At 42.1% G+C, this 24,843-nt stretch overlaps 1 long non-coding RNA gene across 3 annotated transcripts in view; it reads right to left on the bottom strand.

Moving 5' to 3' along the window:
• The window catches only part of LOC125937043 (uncharacterized), a 349,554-nt gene extending 329,477 nt beyond the window's left edge, over positions 1-20,077 (bottom strand). For all 3 annotated transcript variants that reach the window (XR_007462227.1, XR_007462226.1, XR_007462230.1), the window contains exon 1: positions 19,899-20,077. This is a non-coding gene — a long non-coding RNA (uncharacterized LOC125937043). The remainder of the gene's footprint in view (positions 1-19,898) is intronic.
• Between the last annotated feature and the right edge of the window lie 4,766 nt (positions 20,078-24,843).

The raw sequence follows: 24,843 nt of genomic DNA on the forward strand, positions 1-24,843 counted from the left end.
TACTTCCCCTTTCCCATCCCATCCCTGGCACCAAACACAGCCTTACAAATCAGCTCAGACTGGCAGGAGAGATGAAGTCAGCAAGGGCCGTGCCAACTTCCTCTCTCGGCTCTGTCCACCCAGGCCTTGCAAACCCTTCTCTCCACATAGAAAGGGCGTCTCGACTGCTCTCTGAAACAAACCATCGTACACACAGCGAATGGCCTCTGGGGACAGTTACAACAGAGACACCCCCACCTTCATTTCACACAGACTGTGGCCGACAGAACTGAACACCTTCCCATTTACCACCTCTTCTTTTTATTTAATATTAGAAGCTCTGATTCTGAGACTGATTCTTGGATGTGCATTCCAAATAAAGAAGCATTTCTGTGAACCAATGACACTAAAAATTACTTTATGTGGCAAACCATTGACTATCTCCCACTGGATTAGAGAAATCACTCATGTGAATGCCAAAGTTTCCTAAAACAAACAAAAACACAATGGGGCGCCTGGGTGGCGCAGTCGGTTAAGCGTCCGACTTCAGCCAGGTCACGATCTCGCGGTCCGTGAGTTCGAGCCCCGCATCAGGCTCTGGGCTGATGGCTCGGAGCCTGGAGCCTGTTTCCGATTCTGTGTCTCCCTCTCTCTCTGCCCCTCCCCCGTTCATGCTCTGTCTCTCTCTGTCCCAAAAATAAATAAAAAATGTTGAAAAAAAAAATTTTAAAAAAACAAACAGAAACACAAGAAAATGTAAGGCTATGACCTGCAGTGGTGTTTCCCAACTGCAGGTGCATGGATTTTTAGGCACCACAACTTTGAATTAGCTCAACTGCATGGTTTAGAGCACTGGTTGTCAACTGGGACAATTTTGTGCCCCAAAGAGATATTTTGCAATATCTGGGGACATTTTTGATTGTCACAACCTGGGTGGGGAGCGCTACTGGCATCTAATGGGTAGAGGCCAGGGACGCTGCTAACCATCCTGCAATGCACAAGACAGCCCTCCCAACAAAGATTTCCCTGGTCCTAAATGCCAGTAGTGCGGAGGTTGAGAAACCCTGGTTAGAGGAAAGTACAGGGCCTTTGAAGACAAATATCCTGGATTTGAATCCTACCTTCATCATCAAGCTTTGATTCCTCTTCTTTAAACTTAAAATTATCCTACTTGCCTTACTGAATTGTTGGGGAATCAAATGAGGTCAGAATCTATAAAGAGCCTACTGCTTATAGCATACAGTGGGTACTCAAAAAAAGAAGAGATTCTTTCCCTTTCATTTCTTGCCATACAATTCCTCCTTTCAGACCCCTGAGTCTCTGTAGTCACTCTCTCCTCCCTCACTGCTGAGTCAGCTATTTTAATAAACACGTGCTATGTTCTCCTTGTGAGCACTGACCTCTGGTCTGGTAGGGCTGGCTATCACCCAGAGCTGATTCTTCTATCACAAGTGTGAGAACAAGACCCAGTGTATCCCAAGGCCTGGCCGCAGAGATTGTTTCAGAGGAGAGACCACAACCCAAATCTGACCAATCACAGCCACTGTAGGACTGCAGCCAGAGCTTTCAGGAAACACACATTTTCTTTTTGCTTTGGGACTAATCAGAAAATGTGAGAAAATAAATCTGGAGTTTCCCGTAGTTATCTTCATACCACAGAAGAGAACTGAACCAAGAATGAATCAACATGCAGAAATCAGAGACATTAGAAGGCAGGGAAAAAGAAAGATGGGGCACTCCAGTGCTGTCAATGACCATGTAGCTTACATTAGCGTAGGTTAGGTTTCTTTCACTTGCAACTTAAAGGTTCCTGACTCACATAACTGTGTAGGTGTTAGAAAGCATAGGATGTCAGGATACTAACCAACTCACAAATCTGAACTGGGTGCCAGGCTCAGAACTGAGGGGAACAAAAAGATGTTTTCACTCATATGTGGATCTTGAGGAACTTAATAGAAGACCATGGGGTAAGAGAAGGGGGAAAAATAGTTACAAACAGAGAGGAAGGGAGGCAAACCACAAGAGACCCTTAAAAACAGAGAACAAACTGAGGGTTGATGCGGGGAGTGGAGGAGAAGGGAAAATGGGTGGTGGGCACTGAGGAGGGCACTTGTTGGGATGAGCACTGGGTGTTGTATATAAGTGATGAACCACGGGAATCTACCCCAAAAACCAAGAGCACGCTTCACACACTGTTATGTTAGCCAATTTGACAATAAATTACATTAAATATATATATATATATATATATATATATACACACACACATATATATGTGTGTGTATATGTGTGTGTGTGTGTGTGTGTGTGTGTGTATCTGCAGTTCCTGCCCTCAGGATGTTTCCAGTCTAATTGGATAGACAAACATGCAGCACAGATTTAGCATTACAGCGTTGTGTAGATGTAGAGAGAATTGAGAGAATCGCAGGCCACGTGGCTGATCAGTCAGAGGGGGCAGGGGACAATCTTCTGTATTAGAAGGATAGAGAACACTCCATAGAGGATATCACTTAGCTGTCCCTAACTGCCTGAGCTAAGAAGCTGCCCCTTCATTACCCCAGTCCCCATATGCTCAGAACTACAAAGCACGCTTACACATCAAAGGGCCTCAAATGTGGAGTCAAATTCTATTGCCCTCAGATGTGGGCCAGGTTAGTGACTCTCATCTAACAAACAGAATGCAGAAGTGATGTCTTCCAAGACTGGATTGTAAATGGTGAGCCAGTTTCTGACTGGCACTCTCTCTCTCTCTAATTTTATTATGGTATGAACACTTAACATGAGATCTACCCTCTCAACAAAATTTTACATTTGTAATACAGTATTGTTGCCTATAGGCCTTGCTCTCTCCTAGAACATGCACCTTGAGAACCCTAGGTTGACATGTAAGAAGTCAGGCTATCCTGAAGCCGCTATGTTGTAGAGACCACTTAGAAAAGCCACACAGAAATAGAAAGATACCCAAGGAACCCCAATTGTGTTAGCTCACCTGTTTTAGTCTTCCCAGGATTAATCCCCAGATACGTGAGTAAACGAGCCTTCAGATGTTTCCAACCCTAGCCTTCAAGCTACTCCAGCTGACTTCACAACTGTCCCCACTGTGCTCTGCCCAAATTATACATCCAGAAGCAAAATAAGTATTATTGTTTCAAGCCATTAAAATTTGGGTGGCTTGTTATGAAGACTAAGTAACTGGGAAAAAATGGATCCACTGAAATACCTAACCGAAAATATTAGCCATTTCAAATACATTCCAGAAGCTGAAAGGTGAGTGGTTAAGGTCACTCTAATTGCACCACCTTCTCTGGCTGGTTTCCTCTCTGAGCTTTAGAAAGAAGTAGTGTTACCTTGACGACAAATACCATCCAGAAAATCTCTAGGTTGACATGATATTAACCCCACGTTCCAGCTTCCAGAGAATTTATATTTTACTTTCAAACCCACCTTTCCCTTTTCCTTTTTTATTTTTTTGCTAGATGTTTTCAACTAACAATTTCAACTGTATTAATGATGAAATGTGGCTTTTTGCTAGACAGAAGTGGAATATTTGTCCTTTACTCCTTACCAATTGAACTGCAGAGATGATCTCATTAAAGTCTTCTAAGAAATTCAGCACAGCAACCAGACTCATTTTTGCTCAAAATTATAGGTGCCCAAACGCAGAAGCCATCCCAGCTTTGAGTCCTGCTAGGAGGGAAATGGCTTCTCAATGAGGGGCGGGGGATGGGGGCATCTCTCCCATCAACCCTGATGCTCCCAGGGGATCCCTTTGCCCTCTTCTGACTGCATTTTTTCTTCTAGTTTCTTGTTTAAAAATCAAACTTCTCTGGCCTTCACAAGCACTTTACCAGGAACTTTACCAAGATAATGTAAAAATGTAAACTGATGTCAGATCTAAAAAATCCAGGAAAATCAGAACGTTGCATTTTAATCAGTTGGCAGGTAGTCTATGATCATGATGAATTTCTTACTCTGGTTGACACATTTTCAAATGTTAATGTCCTCTCAAGGAATAAACTGTGTTGTAATGATTGAAATAATGGCTTCAAAGGTGAGCATTCCGCTTATTATGGTTTCAAGCCTTGGCAGTGTGCATGGAGAGGTGTTAGGTTACGCACTTGACGGAGAAATAATTATGACCATGTAATGAAAAGGAAGAGGCTTTCAGAGAGGGATTAGGAAGAGGCCCTGGGTCATGAGGGAAAGAGACACCTTCAGCAGGATGAAACAATCCTGAATCAAGTACAACACAATGTGGAAGACACAAGACGAAGTTTCCTCCACCTGCACAATTCACACCCACCAGGGCCCCAGTTTGTGGAAGCATTTTACTTCTCTAAGGGACAATTCAGATTTTTTTTTTTTCTATCAAAACTCAGCTTTCTTTCCACCTAATGCTGAGTCTAGAAAATCTGGAAACTGGAGAGTAACGGGGTGAGTTCCCAGCTTTTCAGCTCTCCAGGAAGAAAGCAAGACAGACAACCTTGTGGCGACCAAACACACTTCCAGCTGCCTGCTGACTGGTAGAATTTGTTTGAAAACAAAGAGTAACTGTCAGCAACAGGAAAGGAGAACTAGAAACATTATCTGGAAAGAAATTATTGGTCTCTTATGGCACTTCTTCTTCATTTTAAGCCATGGCTTCTCATCCACTTTGCTTTTTTCAATTCCTAATGAAACCCATCCTGGACTACCTTCATAGGAAAACATGCAAAGCGCTTCACCACAGAAATGCCATCACACATGAAGTACATGATGAGCCGGACTTTTAATGATAAAGCCAAGTCAGAGTCTCCTTGCTTTTCCTGAGATAAATATAATGTGAATCATATAGATGTAAAAACTCAGTTGAGTAACCCAAGAAGAAAAGGGAAGACAACTAGTTACACCCAACCACCTAAAATCTTGTCTTGTGCCTGAGAAAGGCATACCACCAAGCAATACATATTACTTTTCTAAGCTATACAATAAATTACCCCAAATTTAGTGGCTTAAAACAACACCTGCTTACCACCTGACATTTCCCATAGGTCAGGAGCCTGGGCATCACTTAGGTGAGTTCTCTGCCCGGGGTCTCATGAGTTCATAGGTTCGAGCCCCGCGTCGGGCTCTGTGCTGACAGCTCAGAGCCTGAAGCCTCCTTAGGATTCTTTGTCTCCCTCTCTCTCTGTACCCCCAACCCCACTCATGCTCTGTCCTCTCTCTCTCTCTCTCTCAAAAATAAGTAATAAACATTAAAATCAAAAAATAAAGAACATATTATATATACATTTTATTTAATGGGAAAGGTGAGAATATTTTAATAAGTCTTATATGATGGAGCATAGGGTTCCAAAAATAAAGGTATCTAGGACCTGTGAGGGCTTCAAGCAGCTTCCTGAGACCCATTTATCCAATAGCACTAGAATTTATAGGAAGGGGTTACAGAAGAAAAATCTCAAAATGGCACTTACTTTACTATACTTCCCACGTTTAAGGTATTTTAGCATACAAGCTTACTTAAGCCTACTTTTTTCCTTGTGAATGAGAAAAACAAAATGGAGCTTATTTTTATTTCACACATTGCATAAGAATAATCAATTAAGGTACTTATCTAAAGCTCCAGTAGAATTATGTCAAAGAACATGATCTACTCTCAAACTATAGAATCACAGACTCTGAGCAATGAACAGCTGAGCACCATCACCCGACAGATGAAGAGAAAATGTGGTAAGCCCAGGACCACACTAGTGAGTTAGTAGAGACAGGAATCAGAGCTGGTTCACTCCTAACCTATGATGCACCTTCTCCATCATCTCTTAATCTTAACTCATGTTCTTTCCACCCAACCTGTCTCTCCAACTAAACCTCACATGTGTGCATGATTTTCAGTTTTAATTCCTTTGGCTTCCCTGGAATTCTCACCCAGAATTCTGAGAATAAATAGTAAGCAAAACCCTAGAATCCTGGTCATAGAAAGCCTCTCAGAGATCATCTAATCCATCCTCTCCTTCAGGCTGGGTATGCCTTTAACAATATCCCTTACCTGAGGCTTCTGGCCTCTTCTTTAATAACTCCAGTGACAGGGAGCTCACTACTAACGACAAGGGCAACTCCATTCTGAGCAGCCTTAACTGCTTAACCCCGTCATTTCGTAAGTGGTTTTCTACAGGTATATGGAAAAGTATAAGTCATTTCAGAGGCCACTGTGTCTCATATTTAAAGATGATTACCTTTCTCAAATCACTTCTCCCAGAGTCTCTCAGTGCTGGTGTCATTAGCATTTAAAGTAAGACTTCTTCCTCAAGTGGGGCCATCCCGTGCACTGCAAGATGGTTAGCATCACTGGCCCCCCAAGAACTACATTCCACTAGCCTACATACACTCACCTTGTGACAACCTGTTCATTGTGACAACAAATGATTCCCCCCCACACACACATATATTTCTAAAAACCCTTCAGGAGGGGAGGGATACTGTCCCTGATTGAGAAACACTGTGAGTCTAGGTCAAGACCCCCTGAATGCCCTCAACAATTTACCGTACCAGACATGGTACAGTTGTAGGGTTCTTTATCAGCCTATGGGATTCTCAGAGCAACTCATGATGGGAGCTTTGAGTCACTATCCTCATGAACACAGGATTACAGAAAGGATGAGACAGGTAATGACAAGAAGTTAACACTGAATAAAAGGAAAACTTCTCCCTGTTCCATATTTAGGAACCTGCCATCTTGCTCCGCTCCCATATTAAAACCACCCTCCTGTTCTTCTCTGGTGATTGGGAAGCATGTGTTGCCAATTAAGTAATTTTGCTAAATTAGGAATCCAAATTACATTGTTTCCCACTCAAACAGCCATCTCTCAATTATTCTGCCAACAGAAGTGCCTTGTGTAGTCCTTTAAAAATCTTTCACCTTTAGCCATTGTTTTTTTAGCTATTAACAAACTGCAGCTGGATCTTTTGATTTTGATTAAAATTGCTTAAGTCAGAAGGGTTGTTAAGACAGAAAATAACTGAAATCCAAACTGCCCTTGAAACTGCTTTGAAATCAGAGCACAACACTGGCATGAGATCATGACATCATCAAATGTTAGACCACCACATAGTACCTCCAATATCTTGTCCATTTATTCCCAAAATTTTCTTCATTACACATATAATAGCTTGTTGCATTTGGGGAAGCAGTGATCAATATGCACTATGGTGGTAAAAGTATGGGCTTCTTGCTTTGAATCTTGGATCTACTGCTTGCCAGCTGTGTCTGGTATGACACTCCATCAGACCCCCCTTGGAGCACTTTGACAGTTTCTGTACACCTGTCTCCTTACATGTGGCTTCTGGCCACTCCTGGTATGGAGTGGTTTGGGGTGGGGTTTTCTCCTTTATCTTCTAACTGCCTGTAATTCTTGTCAGAGAACTGTTTGAAGGCTACTGAAACTGCTTTGTGGTAAGGCTCAAAAAGCCAGAAATACCTGGGAGTTTGTGTCTCCCAACACCACCATCACCCTGCTAATGTGGCCCTTAGCCAGAGATTGACCAGGGTAGAAGTATGAAGGCCCAGTTCTTTTGCCATGAGTGAGGACAAGCTATGACATCTATGATGTCACTTACATTCCAGAGGCCCCCCACCCACCCACCCAATTCAATCAGGCTGAGGCTGGGACTTCACCTGGAATTACATCCCTGTTTGGTTTCTTTTCCTCTCTTCTGCTTCTTCCAATTCTTAGAGAAATCCTATATAAGCCCCTTCATACACAAATCCTCTTCTCCAGATCTGGAATTCCAACCTGAGACAGGTACTTACTATAATTCACACTTGGCAAGCATTTAATAAACATTACTCTTTATTATGTTTGCCATTAATAGCCATTATGAACTCAGTAACACTTCAAAATGAACCCGTATTTTAGAAGTTATGACCACTTCCAAATACATTGGAAAAATAATTATATATGTGTAAGACATTATAGATTCAGTCTATAACCTGCAGGACAGTCTGGACACACTATGGTGGTCGTATAGTTTTCAATAGCCCACTTTGGGAAATATGGCTTTAAGACAACTCCCTTACTTCACTGAAAACTAAACCAGGAACAAGAGAATCTACGTGAATGGTCCCAGGCCTAGAGCTAAGGAGTAGCAAGCTGAATCAAAACCCAGGTCTCCTGCCATTTTCACTATACACTTTATGTGGCCACTGGTCAGTTTTCAGAGAGCACTAAACCATGGGACCTCGGAAGCCTGCTCAGGGCACTGTCAGCAACTCTCCCTCAATGGTTACCGAAGGCTTGTGTACATACCCAGGCTGGATGTCTTAAAAAAAAAAACTACACAGAAGCTTCTGTATTCCAGAAGTGTGTCACTGAGAAGGGACAAAAGACCAAATGCATGAGAAACATTAAGAAAATGCCCATAAAACATCAGGAAGTTGAGATTAGAATAAATTTACAGATGAGACAAAATTTAGCAGACCTATTTCCTGGTGATTTTCAGCATATTGTTCAGGCAGTAGATTCTTTGGTTCAAACAAACTCTGTCCTGTCAGCCTTCTATCCAACCCTCACTGTCCAACAGAAATGCCACCTTCTCCTGGCAGCCTCCTGGGATCTTCAGAGTCAAAGTGCTCCTTCCCTGTCTTCCCAGCCACGGCCATCTGTCAAGCCTCCCTTGGATCCTGCTTCCTTTTCCCCTACACTGAGGACACTTGAGAATACCTCACCTTCTCACACTGGACACTTCAATGGGCTCTGTTTCACCCACACTCACACCCTTAGAAGAGCATCTTGCCCACAGTGGATGCTCAATGAAAAGCTCTTGAATTGGGGACGCCTGAGTGACTCAGTCTGTTAAGCATCTGATTCTTGGTTTCAGCTCAGGTCATGATCTCATGGTTCATGGGTTCAAGGGCCACATCAGGCTCTGCACTGACAGTGTGGAACCTGCTTGGGATTCTCTCTCTCTCTCCCTCTCTCCCGTCCCCCCTTTCAAAATAATTAAATAAACTTAAGAAAAAAAAAAAAAAGCTCTTGAAGTGATTGCCTATAATCACACCACAACATTGATAGCATCAACCAGATCAGGGACTGACAGAATCAAATACCTGTTGTGGCCCCGTGTTGGGCTCCACCCTGAGCATGGTGGGTGGGGAACATCTGGAAGGACTTTGAAGAGAAACAGCCCACACACTTCCATTGCAAGATTTGTTACTATCTGTAGGAAAAAGCATGACATGAATCTGTTTCAACTTATGCAGGCATAGATCCTGGGTCAGTTTTAGGAAGCCACTAAAAGGGATGTATGTATCAATTGATTGGGAGTATTTATCAGGAGGGGATGAGGTGAGACTGGAGAATAAGCTCCAAAAGTTCAGCTTCACTGAGGACAAAACTAAACCCTTGTTTTTCCTGCAGATGGGGGATTTTTCTATCTGAGGATAGGCAGCACAGAGTAATCCCCAGGAGAAAGGTTTCTGGAAGGGCCTGTCCCTTCTCAGAGGTTCCCAGGGCCAGCCTGTCACAATTAATAAAGAGGTGTACCCGATTACCTTAAGTACCACAGGCAGGCTGGTGAGGTTCCAGACCCACAAACACAATAGGATCTGGAGAGAGAAACAAACCCCTTGCTGCCAAGCACCACCTGCCGTGTACCCGCACCCTTCAGGGCAGAGGCCAGTGTCTTTTCTGCCTAGCTCAGCTCTTTAAAATCCATCCAGCAATGTGAAAAATGCAGATCTGCTGGCATTTTCTAAAAGGAGTGGTTAGGAGGCACCCTGAGCTAGCCAGGAGGATTACTGCTTTCTCTCCCGTGACTCAGTGGCTTTCTTGTCAGAAACCCGGCCCAGAAAAGAAGGAGAAGAGGACCTAGAAGTGGCCTATGTCCAGGAGTCAGTCTCTGAGGGCCCCAGGCTCCCCACTATTCCCCAGCCCCTTTAACACACCAATTCTCAGTCCATCAAAGCCTGCTTTCAGGAGGGATCCCAAGAGCCATGTTTATGCCCTAAAGGCCATGGTTTCCCAAAAGGTATTCACATATATCAAAAAAGGAAAAGGGGGATGCCTGGGTGGCTCAGTCAGTTGAGTGTCAGACTCTTGATTTCAGCTCAGGTCATGATCTCACAGTGGTGAGACTGAGCTCCGTGTCGGGCTCCACACTAGGCGTGGAGACTACTTAAGATTCTCTCTCTCCCTCTATCCTTCCCCCGCTCACATGCCCTCTCTCAAAAAATAAAAGAATTAAATTTTTTTTAAAAAGGAAAAGGGATGTTTTCCCCAAAATGGGTTTGGGAAATCCAAAGTTAAAAGATATTTATTTTCAGCGTGCCTGGTTGGCTCAGTTAGCAGAACATGCAACTCTTTAAAATTTTTTTTTTTCAACGTTTTTTATTTATTTTTGGGACAGAGAGAGACAGAGCATGAACGGGGGAGGGGCAGAGAGAGAGGGAGACACAGAATCGGAAACAGGCTCTAGGCTCCGAGCCATCAGCCCAGAGCCTGACGCGGGGCTCGAACTCACGGACCGCGAGATCGTGACCTGGCTGAAGTCGGACGCTTAACCGACTGCGCCACCCAGGCGCCCCAGAACATGCAACTCTTGATCTCAGGGTTGTAAGTCTGAGCCCCACATTGGGTGTAAAGATTACTTCAAAACAAAATCTTTAAAAAAATAAAGATGTTTATTTTCTTGAGGACTTCTCAGAGCCTTTACAACCTAATGAGAACTGGGAAATTCCAACAATATGATACAGTATACCACATTTTCCCAACATGTTAAATCATTAACATGACTTAATCATAAAACACTTTACCCACAAGCATCTCCTAGAACTAGCAGAATTTAATTCAATTTATTGCTCTTCTACCTCAGCAGGTTCCCAAAGTGTGGTCCATGGACACACTTTCAAGGATCCATGAAGTCAAAACTATGTCTGTAATCACAGCAAGATGGTATTTGTCTTCACTGGGTTGACATGGACATTGATGGTACAAAAGCAGTGAAGGGGAGGGTAAGACTGATGGTGCCTTAGCATATATCAAGGCAGTGGCCTCAAACTGTGCTAGTCATTGTACCCCTTACTGTCACATACTCCCAAGAAAGAAAAAAGTTTTACTTAAGAATGTCCTTGATAAACATAGAAAAGCATTAATTGTACTAAAGCTCAACCAGGGAATATACATATATTAAATATATTGTGTAAATAAATGAGAAATATATGCAAGGCACTTCTGCATACTAAGTACAATGGATGCCTCTAGGAAATGTTCTTGTGCAACTGTTTGAGTTGCAAGCTGAATTGGTCTTTTTTTTTTTTTAATGGGACACCATTCTATTTGACTGACAGACAAACTATGGTTATACAGATTTGGGTATTTGGCAGACATTTTCTTGGAAATGAATGAAATGAGCATATCTCGACAAGGAAAACAACTGACAGCATTTGATGTCAATTATAAAATTTGAGGTTTCAAACAAAAATTAGAATTTTGGGAAACTTGTATTCACCACCATGAGTTTGACAGCTTAAAGACTCTTTTAATGAGCTTGATGGTGACATTAACAAATGTGCTATTTTGATATGATACAAAATGAAATATGTCAACATTTGGAAGATCTGAATAACTCAGTGAACTAATATTTTCAAAATAATTAATGCATGATGTTACAAACTCTTACATGGGTATAAAATCCATTCAAAGTGCAATTTAGACCAGTGTATTTAAATGTAACAGAGTATGAAATTTTCACTGCTCTGGTTTCAGATTCTATATGCAACCTCCTAGAAATTACCACTTGTCAAGATTTGTTGTAATGTCAAAGAAAATATCCATAAATATCTGAAATGACTATTTAAAATACTCCTCCCTTTTCTGGCTACATACTTCTACAAGTTGGATTTTCTTTACCCACTTCAACTAAAGTAACATACCACAACACATTAAATGCAGAGGCAGATGAGAATCCAGCTGCTCCTATTAAGCTAGACATCAAAGAAATTTGCAAAAGTATAAAACAATGCCATTCTGAGTCTCACTAGCAAGCATTTTTTTGTTTTGTTTTGTTTTGTTTTGGAAAGTATAGACTTTTTTTTCAATAAAAAAGTAATGTTTTCTTGTAATGGTTTTACTATTGATATTTTTTAATGAATTAATAAATATTTTAAACATTTCTCAATTTACGTTTTGTATCAGGGATATGCAAACTTTTCTGTAAAGGTACAAATAAACATGTTGGGCTCCATGGTTCATACAGTCTCTGCTGCAACTAATCAACTCTACTGTTATAGCATTGAAGCCACATAGACAACATATAAATAAATGGGCTTGGCTTTGTTCCAATAGCATTTTATTTACAAAAAAAAAAAAAAAAAGTCATGGGCTACGGGCACCTGGGTGGCTCAGCCGGTTAAGCATCCGACTTCGGCTCAGGTCATGATCTCGCAGTCCGTGAGTTCAAACCCCACATCAGGCTCTGTGCTGACAACTCGGAGCCTGGAGCCTGCTTTGGATTCTGTGTCTCCCTCTCTCTGACCCTCCCCCGTTCATGCTCTGTCTCTCTCTGTCTCAAAAATAAATAAACGTTAAAAAAAAGTCATGGGCTAGATGTGGCCCATGCACCATAGTCTGCTGACCCCTATATTTTATGATAAATATCAATAGATATGACCGACTTAAAAGCTCTTTCGGGTTCTCACTAATTTATAAGTGTAAAGGGACCCCACAACCAAAAAGATTGAAAAATGCTGTTCTACCTGAAGTATGATCACTTTATCATCTTCAAAAGGAATTTCAGACACAGAGAAAGAGGAGATATGTTGGGGTGGGAGCGCTTCATCCTGGGGTCATCAGCCTGCTCCGGTTCCCTGTGGGGATGGATCCCGTAAGCAATAAAAGGCTTGGGAAGGCGAGATTCTGACTGAACACAATTGCACTCCACAGTGGCATTTCCAGTCACCTCTGGAATCTACTTCATCTAGAAAAAGACTCAGTTTTTGGCCACTGTGGGGCCACTGCCACTGCCATGAGCCTATCCAAATGGACAAATAAACAAAATCAATAAAATCCCATCTTCACAAAGACAAAAGTCACACAATGCCAAAGTGCATCAGCAGGACAACCTCCGACCAGCAAACAGTAAACAGCAAGGGGTTCTCTTGCACTCGGCCCCCTGGCGAGACGGGACTACATGGGGGTGAGGGTACCGATCCTCACACAAGCAAAACCCGTCAAACCTAGATAGCATACAGAAGATCCCTGACTGCTCGGTGCATGCCAGTTATACAAGACTCAATAGGCTTGGCAAAAGGCTGGCTCCTCAGCCCTCAGCTTTTACTGTATATTTTAATGCAGGAACTGAGTCACACCTGCAAATCTTATGACAAATGATGTTTTATTAACTTTGAAGAGTGCCAACTCATTTCCTGGGTTCCAAGCCAACCTGACATAATAGAGTCCTTTCAACAACCCAAAAAGTTGGTATAATGTCCAAAATATTTCAAGGAATGAACACTTCTTAATTTGTTAATAAGTTCTGTGTCAGTCAGCTCTAATAGGATAAAAGCCTATCATTAGAGACCCAAAGCAAACTCACAGCACCTGCCATCACCTTATTGCCTGCTGGACCTTTTTTCTTTGACTGGTTTTTTTTTTTCCTTCTAGCAATGCTTTGTGTGACAAGAAGAGTTTTCTGGTGCCTTTCACACAGTTGGCTCTCCTGTCCACTGATCTTCTGGGTATTTTTAGTTCACTCCCTTGATGATTTTATTGGATCAACATATCAAGCTGTGAGGTTGTGCAACATGGAATGTCAACACAAACAGACACATCTAGAATAGCAGTGTTCCCTCTCTGCCACTAGAGAGCATCCCCACCCCCATCAACACAGACACACACACATCTGCCTTTCCTCAGTCACAAAGCTATCCAATTGGGCCCTTCTCTTCACAATTCTGTTTTCGCCTCACTGACTGGCAAAACTCAGGCATTCCAGCGTTGTCCTTGCTCTTAAAAGGGACAAGATCACTAGAGAAGCAAGGCAAACACTAACTACACACATGCAAAGAAATGACAGTCCACCTCTTAAGGGATAGACAAAGTGAATTGTCTGCTTACACTGGATAAAAGTAAGACAAGTCTGCATAGTCTTTAAAGATAAAGTGCCTTCTTAGAGCAGAGAGCGTGCAGTGTGGCACCTCAAGTCATGAGGATACAGTGTGTTTGTGGGGCTGGGACAAGAAAGAAGGGAACTGAGACCTGTGCAAGAGATCTGAAGTGCATTTGAACTTGAGCAAGGGAATATAGCTCCTCCCTAAGTGGAGGGGGAGCTTTGTGGAGTCAGAATGTGGTGTCAAGGAAAACTGAGCCCTGGATCATGGAGGAAGAAGGTCCAAAGTCCAGCATGTTTGATGAGACAAGGAGGAGACATCACTAAGGTTCCAGCAAAAGCAGGAATTTACACCCTCAGTTGACCAGGAAATCTAGGATTTTCAGGTTGAGAGGACAGAATCCACAGGCCATAACACTAATCTACTGTGAGGTAATAGCCTAATCTACACTTTTTTGGGTTAACCAGGACAGACTACTTGGCCTTTTTGAACCCGTTTTCTCATTTATAAAATGGGATAATAATAGTACCTTATCAGCTCTGGCTGCCAGAACAAAATGCCATAGACAAGGTGGCTTAAACAGAAGTGTAGTTTCTCACAATTCTGGAAGCGGGGAGTTCAGGATCAGGGTGCCAGAATGGTCAGGTTCTGGGGAAGGACTTCTTCCTGACTTGTAAATGGCCACTTCTTCACGGTGTTCTCAAATGGAGGAGAGACAGCATGTGAACACAGGTCTTTTCCTATCTTATAAGGACACTAATCTCACTATGGGGGCTCCATCCTCATGGCCTCTCTCCTTTAAACCTCATCACCTCCTCCTAAAGGCCCATATCCAAAACTATCACGTGGGGGTGGGTCATGCTAGGATGCAACAGAAAGTTACTCAAATAAGAGGACTGAAAGCGATCAGCAGAAGCAAGGAGGGGAAGGGACAAAAGTAGGGAAAGAACGTGTCTTGTTTTGTGGAAGCAACACTTCTAGCCAAGAGTCACCCAAGTAAGTGTTTCACCTAATAACCCCTTGCTAGGTGTGTCTCACCTGACAGCTCTTTACATGAGTCAGTTTGAGCTGAATTGGAGCTGAAGACCTATGCAGAAGCTCCCCTCAGTTGTCCGAAGTTACTTTTAGCTCATTATAATGCTAAGATCTCCTCCTATGGGCAGAGCTTTCCACCATGTTTGGAACATATGATGTATGCACCACCAAGCTGACACACTAGGCATGCATAATTGAACCAAAGTGCCTAAGCAAGCTCCCTGCCCCCACCTCTAATACACTGCACAAAAGCTGCCTGTACTAACCCCATAGGGAGACAGCACTTTACGAGTTATCTTCCCATCTCTTTACTTGTAAAAAGTAACAAAAAGTTCTTTGGTTTCACCATTTCCTTGGGTTGTGTTCAATTTGATGCACCCCAAGCAGCAAACCCCTTGAGTCTGGTTATAGACTCAACATACAAATTTGGAGGAGACACAAACATTCAGTGTACAGCAAATACCTACCACAGAGAGCTGTGATGATTCAGTGAAGTTTACACACATAGGGCTAATTTAGCACAGTGCCCGGCACATCACTGGAACTCATTAAAGATGACCATTTTTCTTATTCTTATTTGTTTTAGGGAGTTAGCAGAGGAAATATTTCCACAAGCCAGCACCACTGTTCACCCAGAGTTGTGTTTGACAGGCAGTTGCGATGGCATTTCAACAAATGAATCTGTTGCCTTTTACTGGAAGGTAGCCAGGCCTTGCTCTCTGGTCCCAGGAACCCACATTCCCCATGTCCATGTCACAGGTGCTACACAGAGGTCAGAATTACTGGGAGAGGCAGTCTTCCACATGGCCTGGTATCAGCGCCTCCTTGGCAACCAGGTAAAAACAAGGACCGTCCCGGAGTGTAAGAATCTAGGCAACTAAAAGGCAACTGACAGAATGGGATAAGATATTTGCAAACAACGTATCAGATAAAGGGTTAGTATCCAAAATCTATAAAGAACTTATCAAACTCAACACCCAAAAAACAAATAATCCAGTGAAGAAATGGGCAAAAGACATGAACAGACACTTCTCCAAAGAAGACATCCAGATGGCCAACTGACACATGAAAGAATGCTCAACATCACTCATCATCAGGGAAATAAAATCAAAACCACAATGAGATACCACCTTATACCTGTCAGAATGGCTAACATTAACAACTCAGGCAACAACAGATGTTGGCAGGGATGTGGAGAAGGAGGATCTCTTTTGCATTGCTGCTGGGAATGCAAGCTGGTGCAGCCACTCTGGAAAACAGTATGGAGGTTCCTCAAAAAATGAAAAATAGAACTACCCGACGACCCAGCAATTACACTACTAGGTATTTATCCAAGGGATACAGGAATGCTGTTCCGAAGGGACACATGCACCCCAATGTTTATAGCAGCACTATCAACAATAGCCAAAGTATGGAAACAGCCCAAATGTCCATCGATGGATGAATGGATAAAGAAGATGTGGTACATATATATATAATGGAGTATTACTTAGCAATCAAAAAGAATGAAATCTTGCCATTTGCAAGATGTGGATGGAACTAGAGGGTATTATGTTAAGCGAAATTAGTCAGAGAAAGACAAATATCATATGACTTCACTCATATGAGGACTTTAAGACACAGAACAGATGAACATAAGGGAAGGGAAACAAAAATAATACAAAAACAGGGAGGGGAACAAAACATAAGAGACTCTTAAATATGGAGAACAAACAGAGGGTTACTGGAGGGGGTGTGGGAGGGGGGATGGGCTAAATGGGTAAGAGGCATTAAGGAATCTACTCCTGAAATCATTGTTGCACTATATGCTAATTTGGATGTGAATTTAAAAAAAAATTAAAAATAAAATAAAATAATAAAAAGTGAAATGAAATGAAAATTAAATTAAATGAAATTAAAATAAATTAAATTAAATTAAATAAAAAAAGAATCTAGGCAGGAGTCTGTGACTAGACGGTGAGACATCCTCACTTTGTCTTTTCCCCCATAACGTGGACCAGTGGTTCTCAAACTTGAGTGTAAACCAGAATCCCCTGGAGAACGTGTTAAAACACAGATTGCTGAGTCCCACCTCCAGAGTTTATGAATCAGCAGGTATGGGATGGGCCAGAGAATCTGCATTTCTAACTAGTTTCTAGACGATGGTGACGCTGCTGGTTTTGGAACTACACTTTTGAGAATTACTGATGTAGACTGTGAAACAGAAGCTCCAGCAGTTTATTTCCCATGACAGTCCAATAATTTTAATAAAAGGCTGACATTCCAGTAACTCCTACACTTCCCCCCAAGATTCCAAATTGAGGATAAAGTCAGCCACTGTGATTTTCAACACCAGAAAAGGTGGCATCACTTTGAAAAGTAGAAGTGAGGGGCGCCTGGGTGGCTCAGTCAGTTGGGCGTCCGACTTCGGCTCAGGTCATGATCTCGCGGTCCGTGAGTTTGAGCCCTGCATCGGGCTCTGTGCTGACAGCTCAGAGCCTGGAGCCTGCTTTGGGCTCTGTGTCGCCTTCTCTCACTGCCTCTCTGCCTCTCATGCTCTCTCTCTGTCTCTCTCAAAAATAAATAAACATTAAAAAAATTCTTTAAAAAAAAAGAAAAGTAGAAGTGATCTGCCGTTATATTTTAAGCAAGAAAAAAGTAAAGCTCAGACAAGTTTAGAATATGTTCCCAGGGTGTATAAGAGGAATTGTCAAGCTTTTGAAAACTAGAATTTGAATGGCAGGAGGGGTTGGAATTCTAAACTATCAACTAGATGATAATCTATCCCTTTTTCCCCAGCATTTTCTCTGACTTTGGACAGTCTTATCTTATCTCTGACACCTGGTGTGAAAACAAAGTATGTCAAACACTTGTTCAATTCCCACCCTTATGTTGCTCTAGGAAATAATTTGACTGACTCTTGTTTGTGCAAAAAATTCTTGGCTTCCTGTCTCTGGTTTTGAATTTCTCACTGCACCAAACTGGAAGCACAGCAGGTGAAAACATCAAATGCTTTTTATCCATCTGCACAACACTGGAGGCAATCCTCAGGGAATTCCTGCTGCTCACTGTATTTCCAGATCTTTGCCTGTCCACCCAGGCTTGCCCTGGGGTACAAGTTTATTGGGCCTCTCCTAGTCAATACATTTCTCTGAAATATATCAAGCCATGCTCAGCTACTTCTTAGACACCCCAAGCACTTAATCTTTACTTGTTCTTTATGAGAGAGTAGGCTGTTGCCACAGCTATGCTTGACAGTGGTTTGTTCCCTTCCTTTCCCAGGGAGGTTTGAAATCACAGACTTGAACACAACGGCATAACTATACAGCATAAAAGGCTTTTTACTCAGTTTAAAACTTGGATTTTTCAACCCAGGACTCAGGTCTTCATGGAGTCCCTCTTTTTGAAGAAACTCAGTGGCATCTTCCCACGTTCCATCAGGACACTAGCTAGCCATCACCCTCTCTAAAGACATTAGCTTCTGTCAAACTAAGCACCACCACCAGTGAACCCTCATTACCATAAAAGAATTCTTCTAATATATTTCTTTTAGTCTTATTTTATGGGGCAGAGGTAACTCCAAAACAAAAGGTAACTTTGAAGGTTTTTTTCAGGTCATCTTCACTCTGCGTTTTCCTTCCGGTTGGGTGCTCAGAAAGCCTTCAAGTACCCCAAACAAACTTGCCATATTCCACCCATATGCACTTGATCTAACTCAGTTGTTCTCAACTGGGGGCAACTCTGGCCCCCAGGGACATTTGGCAATGTTCAAAGACATTTTTGGTTGTTCCAATCGCGGTGAGGGATACTCCTGACATCTAGTGGATAGAAACCAAGGATGCTACTAAACATCCTACAAAGCTGAAAACAGCCCCACAACAAAGTATTGCCCAGCTCCAAATGTCAATATTGCCAAACTGGAGAAACCCTGATAAGTGACTCCCCAGAGGGAATGGACAACCCTGCTCCCAAAGACTTAGTTCCTATGAACAGGAGGGTAACGGACAGAATCTCTGGCTAAATTTCCAACCTAGAGAAAGCCCCTAGAACAGCAGTGATTCTTCACATTCACATGAAAAGAATGAGAATTTGAAGTTATGGCATCATCCTTGGAAGATGGGTATGTTAAGTTAGGTCCTCCCAGAAGAAAAAAGTACAAGAGGTTCATTTAGGAGGTAATCCCAGGAAAACTCAGTAGGGGAGTAGAGAAGTAAAACAGGAAGAGGGGGAAGTCATTAGAGGGTGTTGTCATCAAGCAAGTTACCAGTGTGGACAACAGAAGCTTAATCCTACCGGAGAATGCTGGGAAGACCTAGAACACTGTCTTTAGTTATCCCAACTGAGAGCCAAGGAAGTGGTGCCATTTACTAACACATCTTGTCAGTCACGGTTGAGGGCTCCCAAGGGCAACTGATTCCTCAGCACTTGTAGCTGGCCCAAACACAATTTGCTCTCAAGCAAAATCCTCACTCAAAGACTCTCAGGTGCTGACAGTTGAAAGTCAGGCTGGTTGGTGCACGAAACTGGTAGGCACATGAAACTGGTAGGTGCATGAAACTGGTTGGTGCATGAAAGTGGTTAAGGATGCATCTTCTACAGTGGGATTGCTGGGTGTGCTCGTTTTATACCTCATATTTCTCTCATGTTTGGGCATTTACAATGAGCATTTATTACCTCAGTAGCAAGAAGAAAACACTTGAAACCTACAATACCAGACGGAAATGCAAAAAGCATAATTAAAACATAGGAGTAAACACAGCTTTTGATACTAGTTAAGCTCTCCAATTTAAAACTAAGAACAAGGCATTTCAAAACCATACTTTACCCAACATGAGATAGAGGTGATCTAACTTGCAGTGTTGGTAGCACCATCACTGTAGATCTGCCATCTCAAAGCTGCCATGCCACAAAGCTCTGACTGCATAAAGCTCCTGGACTGGACAGGATGAGGAAGCCAAGGCAGAGGTCATGGTTTCCTAAACTTCATGCCCGGGCTTGGATTACCTGTCTATAAAATTTGAAAATTCAAACTTGTAAAAAGTATTGCCCCGAGCTTCAATTTTAAAAAAAAATCTATTAACAAAGTAACTCAAGCAGAGACAAGAATGTTACAGGAAAATTAACTGATTTCAGTCAACGTTGGAGAATTAAAGCTCCCATTCCATTTGACAAGATCTCACTTTCCAAAGTTTGGTGTTTTATCAATTCATATACAACATAACTAGGAACTCTAAGCCTTATCAACCATCAAATATTTTGTCACCTTTTTTTTTGCATTATTTTTTTAATGCCCAAGAGTCTAAACCTCCACTAATACTCATAAAAGAAACTGAACTTGTTTCAACTGTATTAACTAATACAAGATGAACTAATTTAAATTATAATAGTATTCAGAAAAATGCCATATTAGTCTGGGATTAATTGTAGCATTTCTCCTATCAAAAGAAAGTTATCAATTATTCTAAACTTAATAAAAACAGTTTAAACAAAATCTTCAGATTTGAAAAGTACCTCAGAAAATAATTGTTATTGATGTATATATTCATTTATTTGATACTTAGCTCCAATTTAAAAGATCAATCATGAATCTGTGGGAAGGATAAAGTGTGGAGATTTTTGTGATGCCAGATAAGGAGGATATCAGTAAAGCCCAAAACAATACACAAACGCACACACACACTTTTGTCTTTTTAAATTAATGAACATATTTGAGACATTTTCATTCAGCATAAAATATATATCATTTTAACTAGAAACACCCATCTTTTTGAAATACTAAATATTCAATAATTAATGAAAAATAAGGAGGTTCTTAAAAAGTAGAACATGAATAGATTATTTCTATAGTATCAACTCAAGAACTTAAAATTCAGCTATGTCACTGCAGAGTAAAAAGCACATTCCAATAAAAATAAGTCTGAGAGGACAGTTCTTCTGCTTTTGCTTATTCCCAACACCAGGTATGTCAGTCACCTCATCCAAGAGTCTATGGATAAACATTCCCTTAAAGAGTCCTTTAAGCTAAAACTTAAAGAAGGCAAGATACAACTTCTTGAGAGTGGCTAAAACTCACATTCTAGACTGTGAAGGACAAACATTTTTCTGTGGCTAACCCAGAGCGCAATGTACAGAGCAAACGCACAGTTCTGATATCTGCTTCCTCCTCCTACCACTGTGGTCAAGACCTCAAGTCTTCAGCCTGACCCTTTCTGGACCCGTCATCTCCTTAGGTGTGTCTCATGATCATGACATTTTTCTCCTATGTCATTGCTGCACTGAAATTTCTGTTTATTTGTTGAAGGCATCTTACAAATGGGTGATCATTTCAAAACTTCTTTTGGACACTGTACTCAAGGTGGTGCAGGGAAGTGATATTTTCATTCACCACCCTACTCCATAAAGAAAGCAATGGTAAAGTGTAAAGACAGAAAAACAAAAGTATAAACTTGGGCTCAAAAGCCAGAAAAAAATCTCTGTGGACCAGAAAAGAATACAAATGCTAAACAGTGAACTGGGCTGAAGCTGCAGACTTACTGGGGTCATGTCAAAAGTATGTAGCAGACCACCTGCAAAGGCTCCCACTGGCCAAAGATGGAACAACTGCAACATCAAGAAGAATAATACCTACAAAAAACTGAAACCCAGTAAAACTGAAAATTCCAGAGTTGATAATGATACCTTTTTTTAAATTTATTTATTTTGAGAGAGACAGAGAGCATGCAAGCAGGGAAGGAACAGAGAGAGAGGAAGAGAGAGACAATCCCAAGCAGGCTCCATGCTGTCAGCACAAAGACCAATGTGGGGCTCAAACCCAAGATCCGTGAGATCATGACCTGAGCCAAAATCAAGAGTTGGAAGCTTAACCGACTGAGCCACCCAGGTGCTCCAATAATGATATTTTTTAAAGAATTAGTTGCCTCTTGAAAATTCTAGAGAATCAGGACACTTGGGTGGCTCAGTCAGTTGAGCGTCTGGCTTCAACGTTTAAGCCCCACATTGGGGTCACTGTCAGCCTGTCATCACAGAGCCCACTTCAGATCCTCTGTCTCCCTCTCTCTGCCCCTCCCCGACTTGAGCTCTCTCAAAAATAAACATTAAAAGAAGGGAGCTAACATGGCGGAGAAGTAGGGGATCCAAAGTTCCCTTGTCTCTCAAACACAGCAGTGTTGAGGGCAAAGGACTCTGAACTCCGAGAGTCCGGGTGGCAAAGTGACAGAGACACCCCCAGGGACCTACCGGGACAATGTGATGGGCCATAGGTGCGTGATTGCGAACGGGGAGAGATAAAATGGGCAGCAGAGGAACGGAGGGGAGGGATCCCCTTCTGCAGGAAGACAAAGGGAAGAGAAAGAGAGGATGGGGAAGCGTAGGACTCTATCTGGACAAGAGAAAAACCACAGACTGGGACGGAGAAATATCCAATCTCTAACTGTGGGGCTTTCTCTGCACTGGGGCCAGCTGCCCTGTTCACACACCTGGGGAGGAGGGGAGCCAGTCCCAGGCTCAGTAACTAGTTCAGAGGCGCAGTCTGCAGTGAGAGAAAGTAATCCCCTCCCTGGAGTGCTGTGGGAAGAAAGTATATGGCCATTCAAAGGACAAAGACCCTGCCTGTGCCCACCAGCCAGAAAACATATATTGGGTGGCAAAGAGTGGGAACCTTAAAGACATCGGGGTTTAAGTCCCAGCTAGCTCCAGGGAGACAAAGGATTCGCAGAGTGGGACAAACCACGGGAGGCACTGTGCAGTGGCACGGGGTGGCTCTTCCCCGGAATCAGGGTGCACGGAGTGGGACTCTTTAAGACATCGGGGTTTAAATCCCAGCCAAGTGCTAGGGAGGCACGGGAGTCAGTGGAGCAGGACAAACCACCTCATTTGTGCCGCTACCACGGTGAGGATGGCTTGAACAGAGTGGTTTGGGGCACCTGATCCGTGGAGGAGAGACTGGGGGGTCGCCATCTATCTCCCCATCACCAACAAGGTGGGGCTTCGGGGAATGGACAGCAGGCCCACACGGGAGGCAGAACCGCGTACACTGAACCACGCCTCTCTGCACCTGGTAACTGCACATCTACTGGAGCAGTACTGACGCTGACAAACCAGACAGCCCCTCCTCCAGACCAGGGCTGTTGCACTGCCTGGTTTAATTCTTGGATAATTCTTATTATACATATTCTATATATATAACATAGAATATAGAATTATATATATAATATATATATAGAAAGAACATATGTATATATAGAAGAATATACACATGCATATGTATGTATACTTATATACATATATAACACATATATATACATATACAACACACACATATATATGTATATAAAACACATGTATATACATACATAATCTTCCTTCCTTTTCTCCTTATCTCCTCCCTCCTCTAGTCTGGTTACTCTGGTTGTTGGTTTGTTTAAGCAGAAATATTTAATCTATTCTCTTTATACATGATGTACACCTCCTTCTTTATTTTCCTTTCTCCCTCTGAATTAAGCCATATAGTTTCTGTCTGGTCAATTTTATTTTCTTTTCCTTTTCCCCCGCCTCCTTCTTTATTTTCCTTACTCTCTCTCTGGATTAAGTCGTATAGTTTCTTTGGTCATTTTTATTCTCTTTTCTTTTACCCCTGCCCCTGTCATTTCTCTCTTTGTATGGGAGAAGGCCTCTTCCATCAGCACCGCCTCCACCCTGTTGGCTACTTGTATCTGGTGTTTCTGGGTTTTTTTTGTTTTGGGGGCTTTTTTTGTGTGTTTGTTTTTATTTTTTGTTTGTTTTCCTTTCCAGGACTACTTCAACAAACAAATCAAAGCCCACCTGGTGGAGGGTCCAAAACATCACTACAAGTAGGGAGATAAAGTAACCAAAGTCACAACAACAAACAGCAAGTAGCACACTCCAAAAAACACCTCCTGAAGGGCCAGGCCCTGGACAGTGTATGACCCCTCTTTAGTATAGTAGTGCTCACAGGTGCAGGGCACATACATAACAAGCTTTTAAAACACATAGGGACAGAAAACTAGCCAAATGACAAAACGAAGAATTCTCCTCAAAAGAAATTCTAGAAGAAATGACAGCTAAAGAATTGATCAAAACAGATATAAATAATATAACTGGACAAGAATTTAGAAAAATAATCATAAGATTAATCACTGGGCTTGAAAAAAGCGTAGAAGACAGCAGAAGATCTATTGCTGCAGAGATTAAGGAACTAAAAAATAGCCATGATGAATTTAAACATGCTGTAAATGAGGGGCAAAATAAATTAGAGGCCGTGACAGTGAGGACTGAAGAGACAGAGGGAAGAACAGGTGAAATAGAAGATAAAATTATAGAAAAAGATGAAGCTGAGAAAAAGAAAGACAAAAAAATTCTGGACCATGAGGGGAGAATTAGAGAACTAAGTGATTCAATGAAACTGAATAATATCCGTATCACAGGAGTTCCAGAAGAAGAGAGAGAGAAAGGGGCAGAAGGTGTACTTGAACAAATCATAGCTGAGAACTTCCCCAATCTTGGGAAGGAAACAGATATTGAAATCCAGGAGGCACAAAGAACTCCCTTGAGATGTAACTTGAATCGATCAATCTCCTACATGACATATCATAGTGAAACTGGCAAAATACAAAGATAAAGAGAGAATTCTGAAAGCAGCTAGGGACCAACAGGCCTTAACCTACAAGGGTAGACACATAAAGGTAGTAACAGACCTATCTACTGAAACTTGGCAGGCCAGAAAGGAGTGGCAGGATATTTTCAATGTGCTG

The sequence above is a fragment of the Panthera uncia genome (assembly GCF_023721935.1).
Source record: "Panthera uncia isolate 11264 chromosome A3 unlocalized genomic scaffold, Puncia_PCG_1.0 HiC_scaffold_11, whole genome shotgun sequence".
Lineage (NCBI taxonomy): Eukaryota > Metazoa > Chordata > Mammalia > Carnivora > Felidae > Panthera > Panthera uncia.